The 13,189-nt window shown below is 39.0% G+C and overlaps 1 protein-coding gene across 4 annotated transcripts in view; it reads left to right on the forward strand.

Annotated features, from left to right (window-relative positions):
• gpat2 (glycerol-3-phosphate acyltransferase 2, mitochondrial) overlaps positions 1-13,189 on the forward strand; it is a 180,133-nt gene that overhangs the window by 106,193 nt on the left and 60,751 nt on the right. Inside the window, exon 1 of one of the 4 annotated variants that reach the window (XM_084945550.1) lies at positions 5,812-5,908. The exons of the other annotated variants lie outside the window; for them this stretch is intronic. The gene's annotated coding sequence lies outside the window, so the exon portion shown is untranslated. Of the gene's footprint in view, positions 1-5,811; positions 5,909-13,189 lie in introns of those variants that run through there. 4 annotated transcript variants of the gene reach the window in all.

Here is a 13,189-nt window from a genome sequence, read left to right on the forward strand (position 1 = left end):
ACTGACCGCTGCGGCACACCTGCACCAGGGTAAACCTCCGCCTACCCTGCTCCTGCTTTACAGGTGAAAATAAAGCAAAAGGGCCGCTGAGTCTTTGACTTTATTTATTTTCTGCTGTGTTTTACTTGCATCTATTTGAAAGAGTGAGTGTAAACACACAAAAAAAACAATTATTTTATGTGCTGGAATGTGCAGAAAATAGGTTTAAATATTAAACAAATTTCTTCCAGTCAGAGAATGTTGCATATAATTAAATTTTTGCTTGATGCATAAAGTTAAAAGATTAAAACTAATAAAACAAGTTTTAAAAAAGGAGACTTTTCCATTTGATTACATTTTGTATGATGGATTATGTAGAAAAAGTAGAATTGGGCTGAAAGATCTATCGCTTTATCACCTATTCAGGTTGTAAATCGTGTTTTTAAAAAGTAACTAAGTAATTAATTACTTTTGAAAATAAGTAATCAGTAAAGTAACGGGATTACTTTTTGGGGGAAGTAATCAGTAATTAGTTACTGATTACTTTTTTCAAGTAACTTGACCAACACTGATTGTGAGTGATATTATTGTATTGTCTGTCTGGTGATCCCCACCTCTAACTGATGCTGAAAGTAATGATAATAACAATGATAAGTGTTACATTTTTTTGTACTTCACATCAGGAAAATGTTGTGGCCACAGTGGATTTTAGTATATATAGGATATGTGTAGGAACAGGTGTTGGTGTAAAGAGAGGCTGGAATGCTACCAGTATAACTGCTCATCACTGTTTCTAGAACCCAGATAAAGGCCACACAGAATTCCAGTAGCAGACACATCTCTACATCCACTGTGCAAATCAGGCCCTTGTGGTCAAATAGCTGCTAAGAAACCACCACTAACAAGCAGAAGACTTTTGCTTGGACCAAGAAACACAAGAAATGGGTATTAGACCTGTGCAAATCTGTGCTTTGGTCTGATGAGTCCTATTGAGATATTTGGTTTCACCCCTCATGTCTCCTGCAATTAGCTGGGCTGACTTTATGGAATATGTTAGGTTAACTGAAGACGAGCTGGAACCATGCAGCTCAGGCTGAAGCCGGCGAAACGGCTGTCTCACTGGATTATAGAAGTTATATAGCAATACAAGTTAAAAACACAATACAAGTTATAAACGATAAGAATTTAAAAACTAGGCATAGAAGGCGTAGAATTAAGACATGTAGGATAGGGTGAACAAGTGGGTCTTCAACATAGTTTTAAAAACCTCCACAGAGCATGCCTGCCTAATATCTTGAGGGACGTTGTTCCACAAAAATGGGGCATGAAAAGAAAAAGCTGGCTCTAGGTAGTACTCAGCTTTAAGCACTGACAGAGGCGAGGCTGCCCGACACTGGCGCCACCAGGCCCTCTGACCACCACCAGTAGGAAACAGGTGAAGTGTCTTGCCCAAGGACACAACGACCGAGACTGTCCGAGCCGGGGCTCGAACCGGCAACCTTCCAATTACAAGACGAACTGCCAACTCTTTGAGCCACGATCGCCATATTGGTGATGGGTTTGGAGTAATATAACATGTGCTTTTGCCCATTTCTGTTACAGTGATGGATGTTCCTATTAAACCTGGCCAAAGTTTCACACATCAGCATATGTACAAGTAATTCCTATAAGCCTAAAGCTTAGGCTTCAAACTGCTCTAAATGCAGGGTTGGAGACTGCAGAGAGGGTTTTTTTTTCTACGCTGGTTTTAGGGAATAGGGAAGAGTACTGAAACAGCTCATTTTAGACAGTGGATGAACTAATTATGCAAATACTTTAATAGAGTCTTAAGGATAAAAATACAGAGCTGGAAAGACCCCATTTGTCGTTACAAGTTAAGTCGGTGGTGTTTTTCAAGTTGTTGCTTTTACAAATTTCTGTTGTTAGCTTTCTGATAAAATGTGCGGAAAAAAACATTCAGATATTGGATGAACTCATCCATGACATGGAAATGTTGATATGCATTGGCACTAAAAGCCTCAATCAAGTACACTATTTGAAATGATGCTAAATATTGTATCAACCTCCTTGCCTAGTTGTGATATGAGTAGAAAATCTGAGGCGGTGGAAAAGAGGACGACTGTTATTACCAGGCAGAAGAAGATGGTGCAGATAAGCGAGTGATAGCAAACGGAAAAAAATGTAATGAGAGGAAAGGCAGCAGATGACAAGAAAAAAAAAAGAAAAGGCAGAATTTTAGAAAAGGAGAAGACAGATGGTGATGGGAGAAGAGACTCAATATAGACCAGTTTCAGTCTGTGTTTCACATTAGCAAATGCAAAGCAAATGAGGAAAAATGTTTCTTTAGTTCTTTGTCGTGCTGGTTAAAATTCAAGAGAAGCAAGAAGAGGAGACTTGAGTGCCAAAGAAGCAGAGTTAGGAGGAGCAGAACAGAGAGAAGGATGACAGTAAGACAGAAGATGCTTAGGCAGTGTTTTGTAGTGTAATTAGAAGAGCTCTTACCCCGAGCTGTCATTGGGGATGTTTCTTTTCTCCACTTGAGCGCTTGGTTGTTTATCTGCACAGCTGGTTGAGAGAGGAAAGGGGCAGGGGAGGAAAAAAGACTAAATGTGCAAGTTGGAAACAGAGGAGGAAAGTGCTGGGAGTGTGTTGTGTTTTTAAAGAAAAATATGTGCACACCTGTGGAGGAGCTCATCACTTGTGCATTCTAAGATCTATGTGCATTTAACAGTATGCGACCCTATTAGCTACACTGCTGGGCTTTGATAACTGCACAATAAGGTAAAGAAAATAACTCACTTTGGAAATGATAAATTAGAAATTATAGGTTACTGAAGTTTTTCTTTGTACATTCCTTGTATATAATTGCTTTTTCATCCCATTTAATTGTTACAGATCTTTGACAATAGAGAGATACAATAGTATAACTAAAGAAGCCTTAGGGCAATTGGGATAGTCTCTACAACTCTCATTATTAAACGTCTTTAAACTTTTTCTTTACTTTTTTGATGTGCGTTTGATGTGTATAACAAAAATTGAGGCCTTTTAATTGGAGAACTGCCTTATGCTGCTCAGAAGTGAGTTGACTTTGAATTTGCTGGCTATAAGACAAAAAAAAAAGTCAGTGTTTTCAAAGACCTATCCATCAGAAGCTGCCAGAACCACACCGCACATTTTTCAGTGAGAGTGAACAAAGAAATGATCTTTATTTGCGATGAGCTAGAAAGACCAGCAGAAGGGTGTGATAAAGTGTCAAGTTGTTCAGATGAGGAGTATTCTGCATGGAGAAACTGAAGTCACAAAAATCACAGCTTTATTTCTCGTCTCAGCGTCCCCTTTACCTTTTATTTTTTCTTTCTTTTGCTGCAGGAGAGAAATGGAAACTGTATACAGTATAGAAGCAAAGGTCACTTTGCCCTGACAAGAATGTTTTGTTAGAAAATGTGAACTGTTCATGAGTTGGGTGCTTAATACCTAAAGGTTATATAGTTCAGAGTACAAGGCTCACTGCACACTAGAAGACAAGCCCAAACTACAAATTAGGGCCCACTACACAAAAACAGAAATGATATAAAATAAATATCTGCTGTTTAAAATTTTATAGCCAGTGTAGTGTCATGCCTGCACACAGTATTGCAGGCATTCATACAGAGTTTACATTTTCTCTAGTTTACTAGTTTTCGAGCAATTTAAGATTTGAAAATGCCCACACTGAAAAGAATTCTTGTGTGGTCGGTTTTGTTGGAAAAATATCTTTGAGGTGAAGAGTGATATTGTTGTCCTTGCCTGTGCTCTCTCTGCTGAACACCAAATGTTGGTGGACGGCTCACACCTACTATTACACGCCTCCACTACACCGAACAGACGAAGAAAATAAAGGCAGCTGACAAAAAGACCACATAGTCGATGTGGGCAGAGGAGGTAATTCATTCATTTAAATGCACACTTGGGTCTCTAAGATTTATAACTAATTATATTGCTGTCGGGCATTTCAAATCCAGCTTTAACACCAGTGAAATCCTTTATTACAATGTGGGTTATTAATACTATAAATCCTTTAAATTATCTAATCTCCTGACTAACTTCCAAGCTCCATAGATTCTAATGATCCCCAAAACACTTTTAATATTATTTTATATTAAGTAAAGTGGCTCTTTTATCTGTTATTGTTATTTCAAATGCAACACTAATTGAAGAAAATATCTTCTTGTAACTAACATATTTGAAATGAGGAATAGTCATTAAATACTGCTGTGGGTATGGTTCAAATCTGTTGAATTTGGGCAAAAACCTTAGAGGTTTTGGTCGTAGAGGTGAGACACCGTTAACTACCTTTTGCTTTCTTTTTCAATTTCTTTGAAACTTGCGAGGAATGATTTCTAAGGATCTGTGCTGTGCTGTAGACTTCTTACTGATCAAATGGATATTTTAAAAAAATTGTGATATGTGACAAATAAGTAAAGAAACACAACAGTTACAGGTGATCCAAGCCACAGCGCTCTGCATGGAAAACTCAAGACATGTTCTGAGACATGTTTGAAAGTGATGAGCAGGCCCAAGTGATTAGGTTTTTTCAAAATGCCAAAAAGAAGAGATCAAAGTGACTTTGAAAGAGGGTTCATGTTCAGTGCAAGAGCGGCAGAAGCTTTGGTCACATAGTCTGCTCGGTTGGCTAGTGTCTGAATAGTAACAATGACTAGAGTGACACTTCTGCACACATCTGATCTACTGGAAAGATATCAGTGAGAATTATGAGCAGTGCACATTTAACAGTGATGCTCATGTATTAGAAAAGACAGAAGTGCAATTATTCCTCAGGTGACTGAGATTCCCCCCAAATAGGGACCCGAATGCGTTGGTGAGAACAATCCCGTGACAGTTACATAGAGAAGAACATTACATTTGGGTTACAGTGCACAAATCCTTCATTACATCTGAAAAGTCAGTGGTGCAAAAACCATAGAGGTCTGCAAAGATGAGTCATCCTTCACTATATTCTTGACAAGTGGGCGAGTGCATGTGTGATGCAGACTAAATGAACAGTACAGACTTGACCGCTTTAGCGTTAGGGGATCCAATAACTCAGTTAATGTTGTTAGGGGTATATTGCTAACACTGTTTTGGTCCACTTGTCAGCCTAAAGGAATGGGTCACTGCAAATCAAGACCAAGTTGTTATAAGTGATCGCGGGGATTGGGAAGCTCATCTTGTAACCGGAAGGTTGCCAGTTTGATCCCCTGCTCTGTCTGTCTTGGTCGTTGTGTCCTTGGGCAAGACACTTCACCTGTTTCCTACTGGTGATGGCCAGAGGGGCCGATGGCGCGATATGGCAGCCTCGCTTCTGTCATACTGCCCCAGGGCAGCTGTGGCTACAACTGTAGCTGCCTCCACCAGTGTGTCAATGTGACAGTGAATGAATAGTGGAATTGTAAAGTGCTTTGAGGGTCTCGAAAAGCGCTAAATAAATGCAACCTATTATTATCACCTTTCAGGAAATATTTCTACCCAGATGGAAGTGGTTTTCTATAATCCATAGGGCATAAAGCATCACTGAATGGGCTTTAAAGACTACTGAAGACAACTGAATACATATAGAGCATGCTTGATATCGTCCATGCTATAATTAAACTTTGACTGAGAAGATATTTCTGAAAATAATAAAATTTCACCCCACCAGTAGACGTTCAATGCCAAGACCCAATCTAATATCTCTGCCATTATACAGTGCCCAAATACTTACTAAGATCATTTTTTGATGAGGTCAAATCTATATACCCCCTTGTGCCCTTGTGCTTGGATGTTGCAAAAATTCACTTTCAACACAAAGTTCTTGTTTTGTTTTTTTTAGCTCATCTGTCTGAAGCACCGGCAAGCTTACGTGATTGTCTGTCCACAGTTCACAAAGATCTCTGATCCTCCTCCAGTATTGGTCAGTATTTATTGAAACTTGTACAAAATGATCCACCCAAACTGTGCTCAAGATCACTGTCTGCAAGCCTCCATGACTTCACAGTGGATTTTTAATTGCCATTGTGTTTTAGTCATTGTGTTCACCCCCCACCCCTCCGTGTTTCTTTCTTTCTGTCAAAATCTGATTAATTCTTGGTGTGTAAGGCCATCACATGCACACGAGGCCATATAGCATTGTGTGCAACATTTCTATGTTGGTTATTTAGTAGGCTGTTGTCACAACCAGCAACTAAGATTATGAACTCTACCAAGAAATCCCATGTAAGGAAGGCTATTGATTGCCTATGTCTTCATAAAGCCCTTCTGAATGGGTTGTTTTTACCTTACATCAGCTGAGTTTATACCTGACAGGATAACAAATATGCCAAGTGCTGGAGGACCTTCAGGTTAGATTTGAGTAAGAAAAATCTCCTTTTAGGTTGAGCACCCTGGGATACATGTTAAGCTGTGCTACAGCGAGAGAAAACCATAGACACAAACAGGTTTAAACCATCAAACACAACTTTTACACTCAAGAGGTCGGCCAAACCATGTTTACAAGACATGAAAGATACTGAGGCAGATGGACTCACATCATCAGTGACGTAAAAGCTGGTGATGCACAGTTGAATGCCAAACAGAAGCCTTTGAGACAAGTTCAGTGTGGCTAAATTATTTATATATCAACTACAGGTCCATCTACTGACTTCCAAAGAAACATATTATAGTTATAAATCATCTGATTCATTCGTCACCTAATGTGGCACTGCTTGACGTCAGCGTAGTTATATTTCTACCCAGTTTATGGTTTTTAATATGAATCTTTTCTTTTGGCCGTGTGTCTCAGCAACCCAAGTTGAAACACTTTGGCAGTTTTAGTGTAAATTATTCACAGTTGCATTTTCAAATTTGTTTTCCAATTACATTTCCTGGTACAAATGAAGGTTAACACATCAAATGGACCCAAGCATACTGTTCAGGTGAAAACCAATTTGTAGTCCTCCCCAGGTGACATCAATGGGGGCAGCAGCGTTGCAAACAGAACACGGTCTGACTAGGCTGCTGCCTGTTTAATTTGTTTCCTGTTTAAAAAAATAACCCAAACATTTGTCACTGAAATTGAAGTGTGAGGACTTGAAATGTAAGTGCCTTCAGTACTTTAAATAAAAGTGCCCTCTTCATTTTCTTTCTTTTTAAATGAAATCACATGAATGAGATGGGATGTTGAAAATCACAACTATGTTAGTCTTATTCATTCAGTGCTGGTAACCCAGAAGATAAGTTTATAGTCTGTTCGTGAATCCTGTGTGACATAATTTCTTTTACAGCTGCAAATATCCTGGAGCATTCGACAGCCAAATTTATCAGTGTATGCCCCTAAACCCCCCCCCCCCCCCCCCAAAAAAAAAAAAAAAAACAAACAAAAAAAAAAAACCCTAACATCCAAGTTACTGCGTGAATCTGCACTGCTGTCCATTTTAGAGTATCCTTAGGGCATTGAGCAAGCTTTGCACTCATTTCAAACTGCTTGTCATTTGGTCAGATAGCTTCAGAAATTTCCACACCTTTCCAGTGTCAGATAAAGCCCTGTCAGTGTTCGATTTCTGTGATTTCACATTCTCACCCACTTCACGCTATGTTTGGCCAGCTGTGAAGAGTGAATTAGCAGCCAGGCATTGTACTTTATCCTGCAGTTGTCTGCACTGACTTCCATCAGTGCTTTAAAAGCCCAGTGGCCCATCTGGTTTTAGTTAACCCCCCTCAGACTGAAGTATTGGAAATTTAAAAATGAATATAGAGGTTTTAAAGATGTTAACAAAAGCTGCGAACATTAAGCTCATGGATATATAGGCTCAGAAACTAGTTGGCAATCCCCCCAGTCAATCTCCAGTTGCTAGGAAAAGATGTGCATTCCCCAAACAATCGTTGAGTTTTTGCTGGCTTTTCCAAGGAAAAATTGGTCTTCTTTGTGATTGCTTTGGCTGCTATCATATTACCTCAGTTGCCCGTAGGCTGGGCACTAACTTGTCTACGAATAGTTGCCAACTACAGAGTAAAAGTTGTCCCTTAAGGCTGTTAAACGATCGTGGCTCAAGAGTTGGGAGTTCGCCTTGTAATCGGAAGGTTGCCGGTTCGAGCCCCGGCTCGGACAGTCTCGGACGTTGTGTCCTTGGGCAAAACACTTCACCCCCATTGCCTACTGGTGGCGCCAGTGTCCGGCAGCCTCGCCTCTGTCACTGCGCCCCAGGGCAGCTGTGGCTACAATGTAGCTTGCCATCACCAGTGTGTGAATGGGTGGATGACTGAATGTGTAAAGCGCTTTTGGGGTAAGTAAGTGGACTAAGTAAAGCGCTATACAAATACAGGCTATTTACCATTAAACGGCAAACACCTTGCTTAAAAACAACATGAAATTCAGAATTTTGAGATGCAAACCTTGCCGTCCACAAAAAAACGAACTGAGCCGGTTCTGATTTTGCTAACGAAAAAAGGAGAAAACGAAGATTCTAGGTTTATCTGATTCTAAAAAGAAAGCTGCAGGGAAAAGTTAATGGTTTGATCAAGGAGGTGAAGCTGCATTACGGACACTTTCATACATATTTCAGGATGTCAGTGTCGTGTTTGAGCTTTGTGCTGGCAGAGTTGGGACCATATCTAAGGAGGCAGAGAAATAATTTTAGAGACTTAACCTACCTGGAGAAGCATCTAGCTGTGTATCTGAGGTAAAATAGGATTATTTAAGTATTCGTGTTTTTTGCTATGTGATTGCTGAGATATGTTTATACTAGGGGTGCAACGATGCACAAAATTCACGGTTCGGTTTGGTTTGATACTTTAGTGTCACGGTTCGATATTTTTTCGATACAAAAAAAAATGTTCACGCCTTTTTGATTTGTCATTTATTAAAATTGTAAATATATATTTTAACTCAAAAGTACAGTTTTTAAATTTAATGTTGCTGAAACAACAAAGTAATAAAAAAAATAAATATATCTGATTGAGGAATCACTCATCTTTGGAAAAGAGAGTTTATAACAGAGAAATGTCTCTTTCCAAAATAAAAGCTATACTATACGCTTCTTCTGGGCTATATTCTCAGCAGCATATTAAACATATCAGGTCCCCATAAGGAGAATCATGTGCTAACGGCTGTCTAAATGACTCGGGTAAAGTTTGTAGCATGCGTGCTTTTTGTTTTTGTCTGCTTCCACTTGTCTTTGCACTAGGATGATGTAAATGTGCAGTCATATTCGTTGTGTTCCCACTAGTGCTGTCAGCGTTAAACTCGTTGAAATGACATTAACGCCATAACACGGCAAATCTCCGTTAACGAGCTACCGTGGATCGCCCCGTGTGTGGGGCTGGACGGCCAACACGTTAACGAGCTAACTGCGCTAACGCACTAGTTCCCACCAATGTAATTGAGCATTGCGTGGCATATCCAACATACTGTTTTACTTTAGTCCATGACGCGCTTACCTTCAGGGTCATACGTCACATGAAAACCAAAATAGTTCCAAACGCCACATCTGAATGAGGGTGGGGGAGGTTCAGTTTGCCATGTTGCAAGGAGAGCTTAACTTCTGTCTCACTAGCTTGCCCTGCGCTCAGTGAATCTGCGTTCGACTACTCCGCCTAGGCTGCACTGTCGAGCGCAGATCCACTGAGCGCTCAACACAGACAGCATCGTCAGAAGGAAAGTTGATAAAATAAATTTTAAATTTTGTATTGTTCGATACATATGCGTACCGAACCGAAAGCACTGTATCGAACGGTTCAATATCGATACGAGTATTGTTGCACCCCTAGTTTATACACATCCCAAATATCGGAAAAATCTAACTCAAAACCGCAAAATAACTCCTGCAAGTTTATCCATCGTAATTATTTGTAATAATTTGTAATGATTTGTAATGGCGACCACAGAAATCTGTCTGTAACCAAATATCTAACAAGTTATTTTTTTTCTTTCTTTGCAGCATTGTATACCTCCTTTCCTATTATATTTTATAGCCAAAATATCCAGAAACTACTTGCCAATCTGTCTGGAATACACATTTTCCCCAATGACCCGTGGTTGTCAGCTGCTCTTTTGGTTATTATTATTATTATTCGTTACTAGCGAACTGATGCCATGATCGTGGTTTTGCAAATGTATAAACAGAAAAACTAAACTATTACGAAGTTTAACAAAAGGAACAAAGAATAACAGCACTAGTTTACTACAATACTATTTTGTTGAGTTTAAGAAGACTGTAATTGCAAGTTATGTTAGAACAAATCATTTTTTTTCTGTATGTGAACATTAACCGTGAAGTGTGAAATGAACTCCGCAGTAGCACCAAAGCTCAGATGTTTGGTTTGTGCCACATGATTAGGACTAGTGCTAAATTAAATGAATACAAGACTAAATGTCCCTGTTTCCGGTTGGAGCCTCGGGGGGTTTTAGGCATAAATGGTACTCTTCTGTCCGCCAGATAAAGTTGTTGCACTGCTCAGCATTTGCTTCACTGTTCTTCTCTTTATTTTCCATTGTAAATAAAAGTTGTATTTACTCAATATTTCCCAAAGGGCTTCCACAGCAGATCCGCATGTTTGATTTGGCACAGATTTTATACTGGATGTCCGTCCTGATGCAATCCTTCTATTTATCCGGGGTTTGGATCTGCACCAGGAGTACACTAGTTTGGGACCCTGAGGCTTGGTTTGTCTCTTATCTGTCTGAAACTGGGAATATCTGCCGTGAAAGAAATCTATACACTATGGACCTAGAGCTGGGCGATAGAACGATAACGATATGTACTGCGAAATAACTTTTTCTCAATAGAAAAGTTAAACTATTGCGATAGGCCTCATCTCTCTTGCCCTCTTAAAAAAAAAAAAAAAAGAAGAACAGCCAATCCAAATTAACTAGCGCAGAGCCGAACCAATCACAGCCGCAGCATCACGTCACGTGACTTGTTACGTACAGCACAAGTGCCAAGCCGCACATGTGTATTTGTTTGGAAAGCAGCCAGCCGCCGTGCCGCCCGGGTAATGGAGGAAATGAGTGTGCTGACTAGAGAAAAATCAACCGAGAGTGTGACCGAAGGTTACCGAAGAGAAAACAGATGATGGTTCCAATGCAGGTGTTCTTGGAATCCATCCTACCTGACAAACCATCCTACCCGTTGTTTCTACGCATGCGCACAACACGAAATTCAGTGGCAAACCGTCCTACCTTTGTGAATATAAGCTACAAACATACTCTGACGGGTAAAATTATGTGCCAAACCGTCCTACCTTTGTAAATGTGATGTACAAGCATACTTTAACAGCGAAAATTAAGTGGCGAACCATCCTACCTTTGTGAATATGAGCTAGAAGTGTAATTTTACAGCTAGAATTCAGTGGCAAATCATCTTACCTTTGTTAATAAGGGCTAGAAACATACTCTGACGGGTATAAATACGTGTCAAACCATGCTACCTTTATGAATGTGAGCTACAAGCATACTCTGACGGGCAAAGTTAAGTGGCAAACCGTCATACCTACTTACATTTGTGCTGGAATTACTCTGTGACAGCAGAAATGTGCATAAACTACTTAGGGTAGGACGTTTTGCCAAAGTAGGACATTTTGTCAGAACACCGGAGAGATTGTCGAACGGAAGAGCCATAGAAGTTCCGTAGTGTGACGGTATTTCGGCTTTTTCAAGTCTGACAAAAAACAGAGTAGCGCGCACTGTAAATTGTGCCGAAAGCAAGTCTGGAAATACAATAAACCGGTGCATGCTCAATCTCTGACTGAAAGCGCTAATTCGTCATTCGGCTTTCGTCAGACTAAAGTAACTGTTAAAACTGTTTGAAAAGCTAAGCTATACAACAAGGAGAGATTGAGAATTTACTTTTAGTTCTCAGTTTATTTGATATTGACAAAAGTTAGTCGATTTTGTCTGTTCTTCTGTAAAACAAACTAAGATTTATTTTTAGAATTAATATTTTGTTTCTAAGTGGAATTGACAATTTAGTAGTCTGTTTTGTTTGTTCTATTTTGAAACTTAAACGCTTTAGCGGCTGCCTTTTGTGTAGTTTGCAATATTTGCCTTTATTTATCTGAAAAAGTCTCATGTTCCTTAAGTACATCTACCCTGTTGAACTTATGGGAAATAAATATTTAAATCAAAACAAGCTGCTGATTATTTCACATTTTACTTGTGAGCAACGGCACATTTAAATCTTACAAATATAGTTATTTGGCTTATATCGTGATATATATCGTTATCGCCTGAAATGAAAAAAACATATCGTGATATGAAAAAATCTTATATCGCCCAGCTCTATATGGAACCTTTATTTACATTACAGCATCACAGAAACATGTTTTGGTTAAGTGTTTGTCCAAGAGACCGTGTTTTTACTAAAAAATATTGACACTGACATGCATCTTACTATGTAAAATTATTCAATTTTGTTAAATGGTGACTTAGATCAATTGTCAGCTGGTGTTAACTCAAAGTGTTTTAGTTCACCTTTTTATTCATGTCAATATTATTAGCTTGTAAACCACAGTGTTCTTAACCCAGTAGTTAAAAACACTGAAAACTCAGTCTCAGTAAATGAGGAGAATTAAGGCCAGTTAGCACTGAGTTACAGTTGCTGTTACTTTCTATGTGTTGACAGTTGTTGATGTTGCCTTTTGAAAGAAATTTGGCACATTTTGTGCCGATTCAGAAAATAATTAGACATTTTCTGAAGGCTGCAAACACACTTTAACAATTTTAGATGTTGCTTTAATTGATGGATTTAGATCGATGGCTTGAAGTAGAATTGTGTTTCTTTTCATCTTTTATCCACTAGTGACCACCCGAGGCTAGGTGAGGAGAGGGTGTTGAGTTCTACACCACAGTGTCTATATTTATATCCAAGGAAAAGAAAATGTCTTGATTTTGATTAATATGTTTTCTTTAAGACACCAACTCTTTACAAAAAGTTATTTAACAGCGACATGCACCCTACTCTGTAATCTTGCTTTGTAACCAGCATTTTATCAAATTGTACCTTGGATCAGTTGTCAACTGGTGTCAGTACAGTTTCAGTTCACCTTTTTATTCATGGAATCAATATTGTGAGCTTGTTATCCTTATAAATCTGTATTTGGTATTAAAAAAACCTAAACCTGTCTAACAGCATTCAATCAGCAAACCAAAATCGTGAAAATCAATTAAGCTAGCTAAATTATGTTTATGTCGGTTAATTTATTGTCTTCCACTCAGTACTGT

Source organism: Perissodus microlepis, chromosome 12 (genome assembly GCF_051167445.1).
Source record: "Perissodus microlepis isolate ML-2025 ecotype Zambia chromosome 12, ASM5116744v1, whole genome shotgun sequence".
Taxonomy (NCBI): domain Eukaryota; kingdom Metazoa; phylum Chordata; class Actinopteri; order Cichliformes; family Cichlidae; genus Perissodus; species Perissodus microlepis.